This window comes from Globicephala melas, chromosome 12 (genome assembly GCF_963455315.2).
Source record: "Globicephala melas chromosome 12, mGloMel1.2, whole genome shotgun sequence".
Classification (NCBI taxonomy): domain Eukaryota; kingdom Metazoa; phylum Chordata; class Mammalia; order Artiodactyla; family Delphinidae; genus Globicephala; species Globicephala melas.
The window spans coordinates 19,067,266-19,085,031 of NC_083325.1; positions in this window are offsets into that span (position 1 = coordinate 19,067,266).

Sequence of the window (17,766 nt, forward strand, 5' to 3'; positions counted from 1 at the left end):
TACCTTGCCTAGTGTCCACCCACTAGATTACATCCTTCTTTTCACACATGGAATTAAATGACCAATTTAAAATTCCTTCTAGTCTTCAATTTTTGCTAAGAACAACAATCTCTTAATTCTTGCCTGGATTACTTTTAGACATTCTTTTTCAGCCTGGATAAATCATTTTTCTAAGGATAACTTCTCAGGATCTGCTTCTGGTGGCCAGTAGATAATTTGTCGGTTCTTCATTCTAGCCAAATGCAGATGCTCATTATTCAAATATACATGGTAATGTCAATTTAATAATAAAAAAAGTTCACTTCAGTTTCTTCTTATAAATATTGATCATTCTAAGATTTTGACAATACAAAGCTAATAGTACTCAACAGAAATATTCCCTGCAAGCATACTGAGCTAAAAATGGCAAAATATAAGTAACCGTAACACAGTTCGCTGAGGCCCATTTCCCTGGCAGGATTGGCCTGCATTCCACAATACAAAGCTAACTGGAGAAAGGGAGACAAGCAGTATTGGCTACACAACATGTGGATTTCCAGGAAGAGACATAAAGATAGAAATTTAGCTGGAATGAATCAGGGAAGATATTCTGCTCCAGCACTTTATTAGATGTATGTTTTGAGCAAGGACTGGATTTTCTGAAGTAATAAAGCCATTATGACCCCAGGGAAGCAACATCCACTGCTGAGCTGTGAAGGTGTAGGTACAGTGGCCTACAGTGAAGTTCTAGCAGACCTGGTATGTTGAATCCAGGAGCAAACACACTCCAAGCTTTGAGGGGAAGGATTAGATTATGAATGGTGCCATTCACATGAGCAAGTTTTTCACATCATGATAACTCAGTAATTTTCATTATCTGTAACAAACTACAAAATTAAAATCTGGACCATGGTTTATGGATTTTACTATTGATTACACGTTTTAATTTAACTTTGCGCTAAAAAGTGCCTGTACTGCAAATATTTTCAGAAATGATACAAAGGGAGGATTGTGCCATCCAGAAATGATCCATGAAATGAATAACCTAGGACCATTCAGGTTACGAAGACATTAATTCAGGAACTGAATGTGTAAAATATCAAACCTTGTGCCTGGTGTAGAGTAACTCCACAACACATTTTATTTCCCTTTGACTCTAACTTGACTTTAAACTTTACAGTTTTATTCTTTGTTCATTTTTCTGACTCAGACAATTGCGGTGTTATGAGGTAGCATTTTTTTTCCCTCAAAAGTTTCTGCTGTATTACATTATATCTAACTGTTTCCTCAGTCTCTCCCAATGGCAGAGCAAAAACAAATAATCTAGATTAATGACAAGATTTCTCCAGCACTAAAAATATGATCATTAATTGTGAGACCTTAAGTTAGTGATCATCTATGTGTCACAGTTTCTTTTTTTTTTTTTTTCACAGTTTCTTTAATGCAGGCATATTAGTTATCTATCGTTGCATTAAAAATTACCCCAAAACTTACTGGCTTAAAACAATACACATTGCTATAGGTCAAGAATCTGAGAATGGTTTAACTGGGTCCTCAGCTTTAAAATATCTCACAATGCTGTAATAAAGATTCAACTGAGGCAGCATCTGCTTCCAAATTCATTTGAATGGTTGCTGCAGAATTAAATTCCTTGTGGGTTTTTGGATTCACATCCTTGGTATCTTTCTGGCTATTAGTTGGAAGCTGACCTCAATTCCTCGCCATTTGAGACTCTCCCACATAGCAGCTTGTTCATCAAAGAATCTACTAGTAAAACTGAAGTCAGTCTTTTATAACCTAATTATGGTTATGCTATTCTTTAGAAGTCAAGCCAGTGAGTCTAGCTCTCACTCAAGGAAAGTGTATCATACAAATGCATGAATAGAAGTAGTTGGTGATCACCAGGGGTCATCTCCGAGGCTGACTGTTATAATGAGTAAAGCACCTGTAAGGGTCTCTGTAACATATTCAGTGTTCAATAAATGTTAGCAGTTATTACTGCTAATAATAATAATCATGTGTTTACATAGTGCTTCCTTGTTGAACAAATTAAAAATTCAAATATTTTACATCATTCAAGTCTCAACAATATTAGATACATAGAATAGATATTATCATGCCTATTTTATAATTTGGAAAATGTTAGTTATTGGAAATTAATTGTGTGTTTGGATATGTGGTCTTGGGTTTGAAAAAAAATTTTCCAATGAAAAGAGAAGGAAGGCCCCAATATTGCCCAAGGATGGGCTTGTGGACTGGTACTCAGCACACCTGATGTTTCAGTTATCTATAGCTGTGCAGCAAACCAGTCTAGAACAGTGGTGGAAAACAAGGACTCATTTATTTACCTTACGGATCTGGGATTTGACTAAGCTCAGCAGGAATTTCTTACTTTGAGTCCCTCAAGCATTGGCAGTCTGATGTTACCATGGGCTGAGGTTATTATCCCCATGCTGTAGAGCCCAGGCTGGGCAGTCTAAAACAGCTGGGGCTCAAACAGCTGAGGTATCTCTCTGTCTCTCTGTTGTCTTTCCCCGTGGGCTTTCCCTATGGATTCCTCAGGACAGTTGGGCTTCTTAAGTGTTTGTTGAAAGCTCCAAGAGTGACTATTCTGAGATAAAGTAGCAGATGCTGCATGGCTTTTCTAACCTGACTTCAGATGTCACATGACATCATTTTCACTGACATCTATACTTTGGGACAGTCACAAAAAACAAGACCAAGTTCAAGGAGAGGGAACATAGAATCCACTTCTTCAAGGGAAGAATATTAAATAATGTTAAGGTTTAAGACCAGCACATCATGCTCGAGTAGGCTATTACTATAAAAAATTTAAAATGTCAACAATTCCCATCTTCTCTTTTCTGTGTTTCATCTTGGTTCCTTTTCCATATTTCTCTTCTTTACACTAACTAAGTTATACCTTTTAAAGATTTTTTTAGTATCCATTTTCATTCATTTCTCAAATTGTTTCTTGGCTCTAGCATCAGAATTGTCTAGTCACAGTGAAATGAGGAGAGTTTAAAGCATGAGAGACCATTAACTGAGGGCCATCATACCTTTGAGTCTCTATGCTTCTTTCATCATTTTCAGGCTTACATTTATTTCATCTTGCTCACCCTTATTACTCCTCCTTATCTCAAAGATCTAATGTATCAGTGAACCCATGGGAGGTCTTAAGCACACAGCATGTGTCTGTAACCAAGAGCTTACAAATTCATATTCAGGAGATTTTCAGAGCAAAGAAATGAGGAAAGAGAAAAAGGAAAGCCACTTTCTATGTAATTACAGACAGCATCACATTCACCGTGAGCGCATTTGACTTCTGTAAATTGCCAAAGTACCTTAAGCAAAAGCAAAAATGTGTCATTAAAACAATACATTTTAAACTCATTACCAAGCCTATTAAAGAGGAGTCACAGGGTTTTCTTGAGGTATTAAAACTTTCGTGTACCATGGGTATTAAACATAACATGTCTGCCTCAGCACAAGGAAGCAAATCACAGAGGATGGTGAAGATTCAGGAAGTCTTGATACTTGGCAGTCTAGGAAGTCTGTCATACTTTCAAGTTTCTTCATCTCTACCTCAAAATCTGCTCTGTTATTCTCTCCTCTCCACTTCTAAATAGAACACAGAAATCCTGTATTAATTGCAAATGATCTTCAAAGCAAGCATATACACATGACTCAGTAAATGCCCTTCAGCCAAAGACAACCAGGAACACACCTGTAGTCGAATAAGTTGGGTGTGCTGCAATGAGAAAAAGCATATCCCACGGGGCTTCTCAGTAAGAGAGTATTAGAAAAGAATGACATGATTTGGGATTGTGTGAGTTAGTTTTAAAGCGATTTAAAGGAAGCAAGGCTTTGCTCTGGCTTGTACGCTGTTATGAATTATGGTCAATTACATGACTGCTTATCATAATAACTCTTATCTAGAAGGAAAAAAGAATAGTCTGAGGCTAAAATTATAATTGGTACAGAAGAAGCAGTCAATCATTAGCTAGAGAAGGGATGTGTTTGGTCATTTTATGATTTGGACAATGTCCACGCTTTGTGTGTGTGTTCAGACCTGATTACAATGTAGTCTGGTTCTGATCACAGAGTAGCCTTGTCTAGCGTTATGTTCACTGAAATTGTTTATGTTCTACAGGTGAGAACAGGTGTGATATGTACAGCTGACAGTACCAGCCTCCAACTGTCAGGAACTTCTTTCTTCCCAATTTAGGCAAGATGCTCGATTTCATCTTCAGTTTTCTTCATGTAAAATGGGGTTATAAGAATAATAGTTGCTTAATACGAGTATTGAAGGGATAATACCTGCTTAATAGAATCCGTCTCTCGGGAGAAAAAGTGTGTGCATGAGAGAGAGAGAGAGGTAGAAAGAGTGCTCATTTAGGTAAAGCTCAAAAAATTTAAACCTTATCCCATCATTACTTTTTTAAAGAAATCCTTCCCATTCTATATCTGTTTCTTAATCTTTATATTGGGCTGATAAATTTTCTCTTATTTTTTTTGTCCTTGCAAATATATTTTCCTTTCCTTTTACATTTATTTTTTCTTTTCCATAAATAATTTTTATTTTGAAATAAAACGCATATATAGAAAAGTACACAAAACACAAAAGTGAAGGTCAACACACTGTAAATGCATAATCCCCAGACTGAAACGAAGAAAAGAAAGAAGAAGGGAAGCCTCCGCTGCCACCACGGCAACTCCTTTGTTCCATCCCCGTCCCAATCATCTTCTCACTAAAGGTAGCCACCATCCAGAATTTTATGGTAATTATTTAATTTACATAAATTGTTTTTATAGCTCTATCTCTGTTACTATACTAGATGTGTGGTATCTTTAGTTGGTTTTGAATATCATAGCTGTTCTTAAAGGAAAAGGTCAAGTGTATTAGTAAGTTTCTTTGAGTGTGGATATCAAAGAACAAGTAGGAAAATTGAGGAAGGACGTCTGTAAATGTGATTCCAAAAAGTACCAGCCCAAGATGAGGAAATGGGGTTTACTATCAGAATCTCCAGTAATTTTGCCTGTTCCTTCAAGTTATTAATACTTAGGTCTTCTAGTCTGTCTCTTTATCTGCTACTGGGAAAAGTTCTTATATCATCATTTTCACTTCAGTACAAATGTGTATACTACAGGGTGAATGTAAATTAATATTCCTTCTTTTTAAAATATTTGTATTTTAAATATTTACTCTTTTTATATTTCTGTTGTTGGAATTTTAGGAATCAGTACCTAGAAAGGTTTCCTTGGCAACCCTAATATCATATGACACTGATCTATTTCTATATTACTTTGAAAAATGACACTTTTTGACTGATGGTGGGAAAGTCTGCTCTGGAAATAAGTAGGCTTGAATCCCAGGCCCAGGTCTAACTGTATGATTTTGATGAAGTAATTCCAATGTGCTTGTCCTATCATTTGACTAGAGTCTGATAAGTATCATCTCAATTTTAAGAGCCTGGGAGCTAGTGATATAAGGTGCTAATCCTGCCTTCAAGGAGCCCTGAGTTAGTAAGGGAGACAAGTAATCAAGTTGCCAATTTAAGCACAGTATTATTTGTGATATGAAAGAAATGGTCAAAAAATGCCACAGAGAATCAAAATGAAGCCACTGGAGGATAAAGGGATGGGAAATTAGATAAAGGTGATCAAAAGGTACAGACTTTCAGTTATAAAACAAATAAGTATTAGGGATATAATGTACAACACGGTAAAGATAATCAGCTCTGCTGTATGTTATATATGAAAGTTAAGAGAGTAAATCCTAAGAGTTCTTATCACAAGGATTTTTTTTCTTTTCTATTTCTTTAATGTCATATCTATATGAGATGATGAATGTTCTCTAAACATTTTTTGGTAATCATTTCATGAATGACATAAGTCAAATCATTATGTTGTACATCTTAAACTTACACAGTGCTGTATGTCAATTATTATCTCAATAAAACTGGGAAAAAATGAAGCCACTGGACCCTAACTCAGAGATGAGAGAAGACTTCTTAAGGAAGATCAACTTTAAAGGTCCTGGACGAATTAACCTGGTGAAGAAGGGGAGAGAAGAATTCTAGGTAGTGAAAATATAAGTAATGAAATAATGCATAACAAATTGTAAGTAGTTGATAATGTGGTTTTATCTGTAAACTGGAGATGGACTAGTGGTTTTATTTGTAAATTGAAGTTACAGAGTTATGGTGGCTAAAGAGAGAAATGTGCCTGTTACATTAATCTTTGGGTCATGAAAGTAATAGTGAGCGATTGAAGGGTATGTAATAAAGGAGCTTAATAATAAACTTGGAAAATAAATTTTGCAGAGGCAGGGTGATTAATCCAGTGTTAGACATGTTCATTTTGATTGTTCTGATTAGAGATTTAATAAATATTTCCTGTTGGAAGGAAGAGGGAAGGAAGGAAGGAAGAGAGGGAGGGAGGGAGGGAGGGAGGGAGGGAGGGAGGGAGGGAGGAAGGAAGGAAGGAAAGAAAGAAGGAGAGAGGGAGGGAAGGAAGGGAGGGGCTATCTAGGGCTCTGGATCTTGACTTTGAACTACCTAATTAGACGATGTTAGTATATAGACATTGCTTGAAGTCATGAAAATAAGCATTATTTAGAAAGTAAGAAGAGGAGTATCAGACCTCCCTTACCAGATGTGAAGGCATCACTGGGGATATTGTAAACCTCTGCAGCATTGTCCTTAGTCCTAATTTGAAAATAAGACTACAGTATCTGAAGTACTGAGTTTGAATACAAAAACCTGAGGTATATTATCCTACAGAATTGCTAAGTCCATTGTGTGGCTAATGTCTAAAGTTCTTATAGGGGTGCCCAAGAGGTATGAGTAAGAGTGTCAATTGCAGTAGGGTTTCTAATTTCAAAATATTAGAGGAAAAATATCTTGATGTCTATCAATAAGACAAAGATAAGCATATGTATTTTAATATAATTATCAAAGGATAGTCAGTAAAATTAATACATTAGAGTTACATGTATTAACATAAAAACATCAAAAACAGTGATATGTCTTGTAAGATACCAATTTATAATATGAAAACATAGAGAACTGTATTATATATTTTATATTGATATCTAAATCTTGATATCTGTCATAAAAACATGATAGAAATATAAACTCCAAAATCATGATATAATTATTTTCTGAATTGAGAGGGAGGAAGCATGAAAGTTTCAACTGTACTGTAACCTTTTAGTTCTTTTTTTAAAAATATTGATTTAATAAGTCAAAATGTTAACATTCAATACTGATAAACATTCATCATATTGTTTTGCAGGCTTCAAGCTTTATATATCATGCACAATATATTATTCTCCAACTTACTATATTCACTCACTGTTTTGTTTTTGAGATTTATCTGTGTAGGAGTCATATTATTCCCTGTTATTTCCAGTATTTTAAAAATATTTCATAAAAATACTTTTAAGAGAGCAAGGAGAGGGGATGAATAAAAACATACACAATAACTAAAGAGAATGTGAACCTGGAAAAATTATCTGAGACTTGGTTCTGAGTTTGGTGCAGTTAATTTTATAATAGCCCCAGCATCTGGTGAGTTTCTACCAGGAACAAATCAGCAGGCTGACTGTGCAGATATCATCCCACGCATACCATCCCTCCACTCATTCCTCTCTAAAGCTAAGTGGGTCTAAGTACTCTGGAACATTTCTGATGTGGAAAATGTTTCTTTGCAATTATCCTTCAGTTCATCACCTTCACCTTGGACCTGGAAAGGCAGTAGCCCCACCAGAAGTCCCTCACTTTCTCTATAACCTATAATCTATTTTTGACCTCTAATATCACAACCTACTATAAGGGAGGGACTGAAAAGCTTGGCTTTAATCATCTATAACAGAAGGAAGGGGGAGATGTTAATAATTCTTATTGATTGGGGAAATTAAGGCCATGGAGTCAAAGTGTTGATAATCAATGTCACAATAAGTGTCCAAAGAATGCATCCTACACACTTATGTATAGATTACTAGTAAGAATATGTCTGCAATAGAATCAGAACTTTGCTTTCATTCATCTGCTTATTTCTGTGGTCTGGTAGACATAGTCCATACACTGCTCTGTGGTATGATAAAAGATATCTTTGAGGTATCTCTGAGTTACCTATACTTCCTCCAGGTACTAGCCTGCTTGAAAGTTATTAGTAGTTCTACGAATTGTAAGAAAATATCAAGGTTAGAACCCATAGATGCTCTGAAATAAGTTGTTACAGACAAAAGGAAAGTAATAAGTTGTTTTAGGCAAAATCAACTATGGTGAAGCAGGTAGACAATCACATTGTTAGTAGTTGGTATAAAAGTCTGTACACATGTACAAAGTTGAAGAGGTTTTAAAACTAACATCGGAATGGCGTGTTTCAGGGACCATTTAATTTTGGGTTTGGGGCATCAAATTTGTTGAATATTTACAATAGACATTGAATAGCTCCATTTAAAACTGCAATGAAAACTTAGGGTCACAGATTCATGCCCTTAGGGGAAAATAATGCTATTGATATAGAGCAGTAGAACTCAACTGGGAGTGATTTTTCCCCGGAAATGCCCCCAGGGGATATTTGGCAATTTAGCAATGGAAACATTTTTCGTTGCCACATATTTGGGGATGAAGGAGTGCTATTGCTATCTTGTGACTGGAAGTCAAGGATGGTGATAAACATCCTACAATGCACAAAACATCCATGACCACACCCACACACACCCACACACACACCAAATGGTCATCTGACCTAAGATGTCAATAGTGCCAGGACTGAGAAACCATAATGTAGAACATAATGGTGGCTAGAGCAAGGTAGGGCTTGTGCAAATCTTAAGGCTTCTATCACCACAAGGTTGTTATATTTATTGTAAAATAACTATAAGTCAAAATAGAAACGTTATGTGCATACTTTCTCTTGGATCCCTAAGGTGGTCCTTTCCTTGGACAAAGTTGTCATATGATGCCAAGATACTGAAGTATCCCATATCAATCATGGAACCATCGTGAGCCCCTTTTCAAGGACTTAACCTAGACTGTGGTTAGAGGCATCATGGCCTTGAGTGAGGACATCCATAACCTAAATATAGCTCAATTGCCCATCCTTTAGACCAGATCATCTCAGCCTTCATTGTCATAGAGGGTGGCTTTGATAAACCTGAGTCTTGGCTTCTTCAAAATGTCTAAGCATATCAGTGCCTGCCTACTGCCTATTTCAGGTAATTTCTCTTAGTTGAAGTTAAGAATTAGATTTGCTGTCTGAAGACACCCTGCCCACTTTTTTCACTTTCTAGGTTATGATATCTAAGTTATGATACACTCAAACAACTCGAAGATTGTCCCACAATTCACCTGGCGTGGGGTGTAATTTGGCATCAGTCTCAGTTGTTACACATGGGTACTATTGCCCTCATTAAGATGTCCCAAAAGCAACACTAATGGTCAGCAGATCCTGTTTCCAAAGTAGTTAGTCTTTTCTGGGGTCAGCTTTCTGGAAGTGCTGACATGGAGATGGTGGTCATTTAACCAAGTATTTTCCCAAGCCATGGCCTCCCACAATAGAGGGATAACTGAGTTGTTTCACTTTTGGTAAAGACAGGGGTAGGATAAACAGAATCTGAATTACTGGAAGAGTATAACCATGTTAAGGAACAAGATGAATCCTCTAGCTTTATTATCACAGTTACCTAGGTAGTTTGTCCAAAGAAATGCAAGATGAGCTGTTGGCAGTGCCAAGAGAAATCTAAGAACTATTAGATGTTTTTCACTGAACTTAAGTTTTGTACAAATTTTAACACTTATTTGAAGCATCCAGATGACATAAATATTAAAGGGATTCAACAATTTTTTTAAAGTTTATGTTTATCTCACAGTTTGCATAAAGATGACACTAAGAAAACTATTTAGACCTTCCACAACTAGTAACCTTCTGAGGACAGAGTCCAATTATGCATTAATGTAAGCCCAACAACATATAATCTTTGGAAGACAGCTTTGTTGATGGATATGCCATGTTTCAGGATGATGGGGAAACAAGACAAATCAAGTGGGGAAAACACATTTCTCCTCCAAAATAGACAAGGTTGTAGGTGCTCAAATGCCCACCCCTGCAATACCTTTTCACACAACTGAACCAGTACAGAAGGTCAGAAATGCACATGAAAAGGAGCAGTCCTCTTAAGTAGTAACTAAACAGAGGTCTTCTGTTTAGTTAGGAGGAGAAGCAAGTAATGAAACCCAGTTAGCAGACTGGGTCAAGATTTTGTGGAACACATTATTTTTGCATTCATAAAGAAAGAGAATGCACTTGGAGCAAACGTGCAACTCACAAACTGTATCAGTCACACGATTACGTCAGTGAAGTAGGTCACCTCTTCTACCTCCAAATTTGCAAATATCTTCTACTGCATTTTGGTATATTTGCTTAACAGATATTTAGCACCCTTTATATATTGGGCACTGGACCTAGCACTGTACATACCTTTTATTTATTTGTTTGTCTGTCTCATTCTTAATCTATACGTTACTTTTATTGAAATATAGTTGGCATACAATATTTAATTTCAGTTGTACTATATACAGATATAACATTTGCATACATTATGAAGTAATCACAAGTCTAGTAACCATCTGTACACAATATAAAGTTATTATAATATCATTGACCATATTCCTTATGATGTACATTATTTCCATGAGATTTATTTATTTTATAATTGAACATTTGTACCTCTCAATCCCCTTAACATATCCCCATAGCCCTCCCCCGGCAATCACCTTCTTTTACTCCGTATCTATGACTGTGTTTTCCCTTTTTGTTTTTGTTTGTTTTATTTTTAAGATTCCACATATAAAGGAAATAATATGATATTTGTCTCTCTCATCTGACTTATTTCACTTAGCATGATATCCTCTATATCTATCCAGATTGTTACATATGACAAGATTTCCATTCATCACCTGTAGATGAACTCTCAATTTCTTTCTGTATCTTGGCTATTGTAAATAATACTGCTATAGACAGTGGGGGCATATATCTTTTAGAATTAGTGTTTTTATTTTCTTTGGGTAAATACTCAGAAGTAAAATTGCTGGGTCATTTTTAATTTTTTGAGAAACCACCATAATGATTTCAATAGTGGCTGCAGAAGTTTACAGTCTGACGAACTGTGCACAGGTGTTCCATTTTCTCCACATCCTGCCAACAGTTATTTGATGTCTCTTTGATGATAGCCATACTGACAGAAGTGAGGTGATACTTAATTGTGCTTTTTATTTGCATTTTCCTGATGATTAGTGTTGTTGAGCATCTTTTCATGTGTCTGTTATCCATCCATGTGTCTTCTTTGGAAAGATGTCTATTCAGTTTCTCTGCCAGTTTTTAATCAAGTTGTTTATTTTTTGGATGTTGAGTTATATGAGTATTTGTATATTTTGGATATTAACCCCTTATTGGGTACATCATTTGCAAATATCTTCTCCCATTCAGTAGGCTGCCTTTTCATTTTGTTAATTGTTTCCTTCACTGTGCAAAAGTTTTTAGTTTGATGTAGTCCCATTTGTTTATTTTTGCTTTTGTTTCCCCTGCCTGAGGAGCCATATCCAAAAAATATTGCTAGGACCAATGTTAAAGAGCATACTACCTCAGTTTTCTTCAAGGAGTTTTATGGTTCGTGGTCTTACATTTAAGTCTTTAATCCATTTCGAGTTTCTTTATTGTTAATTTTGCAGGTGAGAAAAAATTCTAACTTTATTATTTTGCACATAGCTCTCCAGTTTTCACAACACCATTTAATGAAGAGGCTTTCTTTTCCCAATGTATATTATTGCCTTCTTTGTTGTAGATTAATTGACTATGTAAATGTGAATTCATTTTGGGGTTCTCTAATCTGCTCTATTAAGCTATGTGTCTGTTTTTGTGCCATTACCATACTGTTGTGATTACTATAGTTTTGTAGTATAGTTTGAAATCAAGAAGTGTGATACTTCCAGATTTGTTCTTCTTTATCAAGGCTGCTAGCTATTTTATTCTTTCTGATTTGAATGTAAATTGAATTGTTTCCTTAATTTATCTTTCTGATATTTATTACTAGTGTATAGAAATGAAACTGATTTTTGTATATTAATTTTGCATTCTGCAGTTTTACCCAATTCATTGATGAGTTGTTGTAGTTTTCTGGTGGCATCTTTAGGATTTTCTATGTATAATATCATGTTATCCACAGGTAGTGACAGCTTTACTTCTTCCTTTCCAATTTGGATTCATTTTATTTCTCTTTCCTGTCTAATTATTATGGTTAGTAATTCCAATACTGTGCTGAATAAAAGTGACAAGAGTAGGCATCCTTGTCTTGCTCCTGACCTTACAGGAAATGTTTTCAGCTTTTACCATTGAGTATAATGTTAGCTGTGGTCTTACCATGCATAGCGTTTACCACCTTGAGGTATGGTCTCTCTGTGTCCACTTTCTGGATAGTTTTTATCATAAGGGGATGTTAAATTCTGTCAAAAAAATTTATTTTTGCAGCTATTTTGATGATATATAATTTTATTCTTCAATTTGTTAATATCATGTATCATATTGATTGATTTACAGATATTGAACCATTCTTGCATCTCTGGGATAAATCCCACTTGGTCATGGTGTATAATATTTTTAATGTACTGTTGGATTCAGTTTGCTAATAATTTGTTGAAGATTTTTGCATCTATGTTCATCAGTGACATTGAGCTATTGGCCTGTAATTTCCTTTTTGTGTTATATCTTTGTTTTGATTTTTTATCAGGGTGGTTCTGTCCTCACAGAAGGAGTTTGGAAGCAAATTCCTTCCTCTGAAATTTTTGAAAAAGTTGGAGAAAGATAGATATTAACTCTCTTCTAAGTATTTGATAGAATTCACCTGTGAAATCATCTTGTTCTGGACTTTTGTTTGGGGAGAGTTTTTTTTATTACTATCATTATTATTATTGTTTCAATTCAATTATGGTTAATTGGCCTGTTCATATTTTCTATTACCCTCTGGTTCAGTCTTAGCATAGTTGTCTGTGGTAATCTCTTATGATCCTTTATATTTCTGTCGTGTTGGTCATAACTTCTCCTTTTGCATTTCTGATTTTATTGATTTGAACCTCTCTTTTTTATTTCATGATTCTAGCTAAAATTTTATCAATTTTGTTTATCTTTTCAAAAAACTAGCTCTTAGCTTCATTGATATTTTCTATTGTTTTATGAGTTTCTATTTTATTTGTTTCTGCCCTGATCTTTATGATTTCTTTCCATCTACTAACTTTGGGTTTTGTTTGTTCTTCTTTTTCTAGGTCATTTAAGTGTCAGGTTAGGTTGTTTATTTGAGCTTTTTCTTGTTTCCTGAGGTAAGTTTGTATTGTTATCTGCTTCTCTCTTAGAACTGCTTTTGCTGCATCCTATTAGTTTTGGATAATTGTATTTCCATTTTCATTTGTCTTCAGGTATATTTTGATATCCTCTTTGGTTCCATCAGTGACCCATTAGTTATATAGCTGTTTAGATGCCAAAAGTTTGTGGTTTTTGTAGGGTTTTGTTTTTGTTTTTGTTTTCTAGTTGACTTCTAGTCACCTACCTTTTTGGTCAGAAAAGATGCTTGATATGATTTCAGGCTTCTTAAATGTATTGAAACTTGTGTTGTGACCTAGCGTGTGATCTATCCTGAAGAATGTTCCAAGTGCATTGGAAAAGATTCTGCTGCTTTTGTATGGAATGTTCTCTCTCTCTATATATATACATATATATATCTCTACTGTGTTCATCTCGTATAATGTGTCCATAAGGCCTGTGTTTCCTTATTGATTTTCTGTCTAGGTGATCTGTTTTTAGATGTAAGTTTGGTGATAATGTCCCCCATTACTATTGTATTTCTGTCAATTACTTCCTTTAATATTGTTAATATTTTCTTCATGTATTTAGGTGCTCCTGTGTTGGATGCATATATATTTACAATTTTATGTCTTTTTGTTGAATTGATGCCTTTATCATTATGTAATGTCCTTCTTTGTATTTTGTTACAGTCTTTGTTTAAAAGTCTATTTTGGCTGATATATGTAGTGCTACCCAATCTTTTATTTCCTTTTTATTTGCATGGAATACCTTTTTCCATCCCCTCACTTTCAGTCTATGTGTTTATCTGAAATGAATCTCTTATAGGAAGCATATATATGAGTCTTGCCTTCATTCAGCCACTCTATGGCTTTGGATTGGAGCATTAATTCTATTTCTATTTAAAGTAATTATTTATAGGCATGTGTTTACTGCCATCTTACTAATTGTTTTGTAGTTGTTTCTGTAGTTCTTTGTTGTTCTTTTCTTATTTTGTTCTCTTCCCTTGTAATATGATGACTATATTTAGTGTTATATTTGGATTCCTTTGTCTTTTTTGTGGTTATCTAGTATAGGTGTTTGGTTTGTGGGTTCCACAAGGTTTATATATAACTAGATAGATATATAGATAGATAGGTAGATAGATAGATAGATATAGATATGATCATTTTAATATAATGATCTCTTAACTTTGAACTACCTTATATTTTTATTTCTTCCCCTCAGTTTAGTATTTCTGACACCATAATTTACATCTTTCTGTTTTTTGTATCCCTCAGCTATTTATTATAGCTATAGATGATTTTACTACTTTTGTCTTTTAATCTTCCTACTAACTTTATAAATGATTAATCTACTACTTTTGCTGTATGTTTGCCTTTACCAATGAGACTTTTCCTTTTATAATACTTATATTTCACTTGTGTCCCTTTATTTTCTTTTTAGAGAAGTCAACATTTCTTGAAAATGTTGTATAGTACTGCTGGACTCTTTTACTCTTGTCCACAAAACTCTTATATCTCCTTCAAATTTGAATGATAACCTTGCCAGGTAAAACATTTTTGGTTTTAGGTTTTTCCTTTCATGTCACTCTTTTCTGTATTGCAAATTTTCTGCTGAAAATTTAGTTGACAGTTATATAGAAGTTCCCATGTATGTAATTAGTTGCTTTTCTTTTGCTTCTTTTAAGATTCTCTCTTAATCTCTATTTTTGCCACTTTACTTGTAATGTGCCTTGGTGTGGACTTTTTTTATTTCATCTTGTTTGGGACTCTCTCCTTTCTAAACCTGGATGTCTGTTTCCTTTCCTGTGTTAGGGAAGTTTTCAGCTATTATTTTTTAAAATATTTTTTCTGTCCCTTTCTCTCCTCCTTCTGGGAACCCTAAAATACAGATGTCAGTAGTATGCTTGATGTTTTTCCAGAGGTGTCCTAAACTATCCTTATTTTTTAAAATTATTTTTTCTTTTTTCTGTGCAGCTGGATTGATTCACTACTCATCTCTCAGATTACTGGTCCATTCCTCTGTATCATCTAAGCTACTACTTATTTCTTCTAGTGTATTTTTAGTTCAGTTTTTGTATTCTTTATCTCTGTTTTGTTCTTCTTTATATTTTCTAACTCTTTTTCTGAAATTCTCACTATTTTCATCCATTCTTCTCCTGAGTTAAGTGAGCATTTATGATCATTACCTTGAGATCTTTAATGGGTAAATTGCCTCCATCCACTTTGTTTAGTTCTTTTTCTGAGTTTTTTTCTTATTCCAATGTTTGGAATATCCTATGTCTCCTCATTTTGCCTAATTCTCCATATTTATTTCTACCTACTAGGTAGCTCAGTTTTATTTTTCTACCTTGGAGAAGTAGGCTTATGTAGGAGAAGTCCTATGGGTTCCAGTAGCATGCTCTCCTTTGGTCATCAGAGATATATGTCCTAGGAGTGCACTCTATGTGTGCTGCATGTACCCTTCTGTTTTGACAGGGCCAACTACAGTGGTGATCCTTGTAGGTAAGGCTGGCCCCCATCCAGTTGGCTACAAGGCCATGCCTTAAGCCCTGGCTGTGAGTAAGCTGGATAAAGTAAGATCTGGAAGGCTGGGTAAGTTTCCTTCATGGTTGGCTTCTCTCTGAGATCACACAGGGATGTTGCTGGCCCACTGGTTGTGAACATGCCTGTCTGTGGGGCTGTAGAGAGGCTCAGGGCTAGTGGCAGCAGGCTGGAGAAGGGGTCCAAATCCTTGTGTGGCTCTCTCCATAGCCTTTGGGGGCTTGGGGCATGTGCTATCCTGCTGATGGATAAGTCCATTCCCTACACAGCTGTCCATATGCTAGCTCACTGTTGGGTGAATAGGTCCCCAGCACAATCAATAGAGGGAGGATTCCAAACTGGCACTTGCCAGCACTAGTGTTATCATGTTACAATGATCTTCCCAAAATACCTGCCATCAACATCATTGCATGTATCATCTTTTTAATTCTCAAAACAATTCCATCAAATAAATTGTAATAAAGTTCCAAATTAACCTATTAGGAAATGAAGCTCATAGCATTTATTTAATCTGCTGAAATTCACCCAATTCATAAATGGTAACACAGGGAGTCAAATACAAGAAGGCTGACTCTAGAGTCCATGCTCTTAATCTCTATGTTGTTCTTTCTATATACAAAAAGAGAAGGCTTAGCAGAGAAGACCTTGTTAATTCCTACACACAGAAAATTCTCTTACCCTGTGGTTCTTAAACTATTACTTAAGGGATCCATAGATCTCTGAGACCTTTCACATAATCTGTCACGTCAAAATAATGCATACAGGAGAAACCAATGAATTTTAATGTAAAAGTATGAAAAGCTCATTCATAGTGTTTCACTTCTATTTTGCAAATAATCTCTAAGAAACTATCATTTTTGAATCTTCATGTAATATTAAAGAGTATTTACAATTATCTAAAAGTTTGTTAAAATATTTAGTCAGTCATAAGTTGAATATAAAAGCAGATATTAAAATTTTAATTGTTTTTTTTTAATTAAGCCACATATGTCTTACACACCCTAATTGTATTTATGGCTTTATATAATCCCCTACTTTTTGGTATCTGTAACTTTCTTCTAGCCAATATAATATGGCAATGGTGATAGGATATTACTCCCATGATTCTATTTCATTATATACAACTTTTTCTTAGCAGACTGGGAAGAGAGAGACTCCCTTGCTGGCTTTCATGAAATAAGCTGCCATATTTTAAAAGAACCATATGGCAAGGAATTGCTATTGAGCTCTAGGAGCTGAGTGGCCCAGAGCCAACTGCCTACAAGAAAACAGGACTTCAGTCTTATAACTGCAAGGAAATGAATTTTGCCAACAACCCAAGTGATCTTTCCCAATTGAGTCTCCAGTTGGGAATGTAGCCCAGCAAAACTTTGTTTGCAGTGCTGTGAGACCCTAAGCAGAGAATCCAGTTGTGGACACCACATCCCCAGCAACTGTGAAATAACAGATGTTTATCATTTTAATAATCTGAGTTTGTGGTAATTTGTTATGCTGCATATGAAACTAATTCACCACACATTAAAGAGATTTGTAAAAATATATTTTTCATATTAACATGTAATGAATTCATTATTCTTACACTTAAATGAACAAATAAAATTTAAAAACACCGTGACTTTAATTTCTAACACAGTAAATATCAATAAATATAACATAAACAAAAATTATTTGTGAATCTTTACTCATTTAAGAGTTTTAAAGTATCCTTTGGCTAAGAATGTTGAGAACCACTGCTCTATTCTATCTTGTTTATTTCACTCTCCAACATTTTCTCCCTTCCTAGCACAAACACACTCTAGCCATAAAATAGCTTCTCTATTTTCCTAGTATGCTGAGTGTTTTGTTTCTTTATCATTGCCAAAACGAAATCAGAAATTCT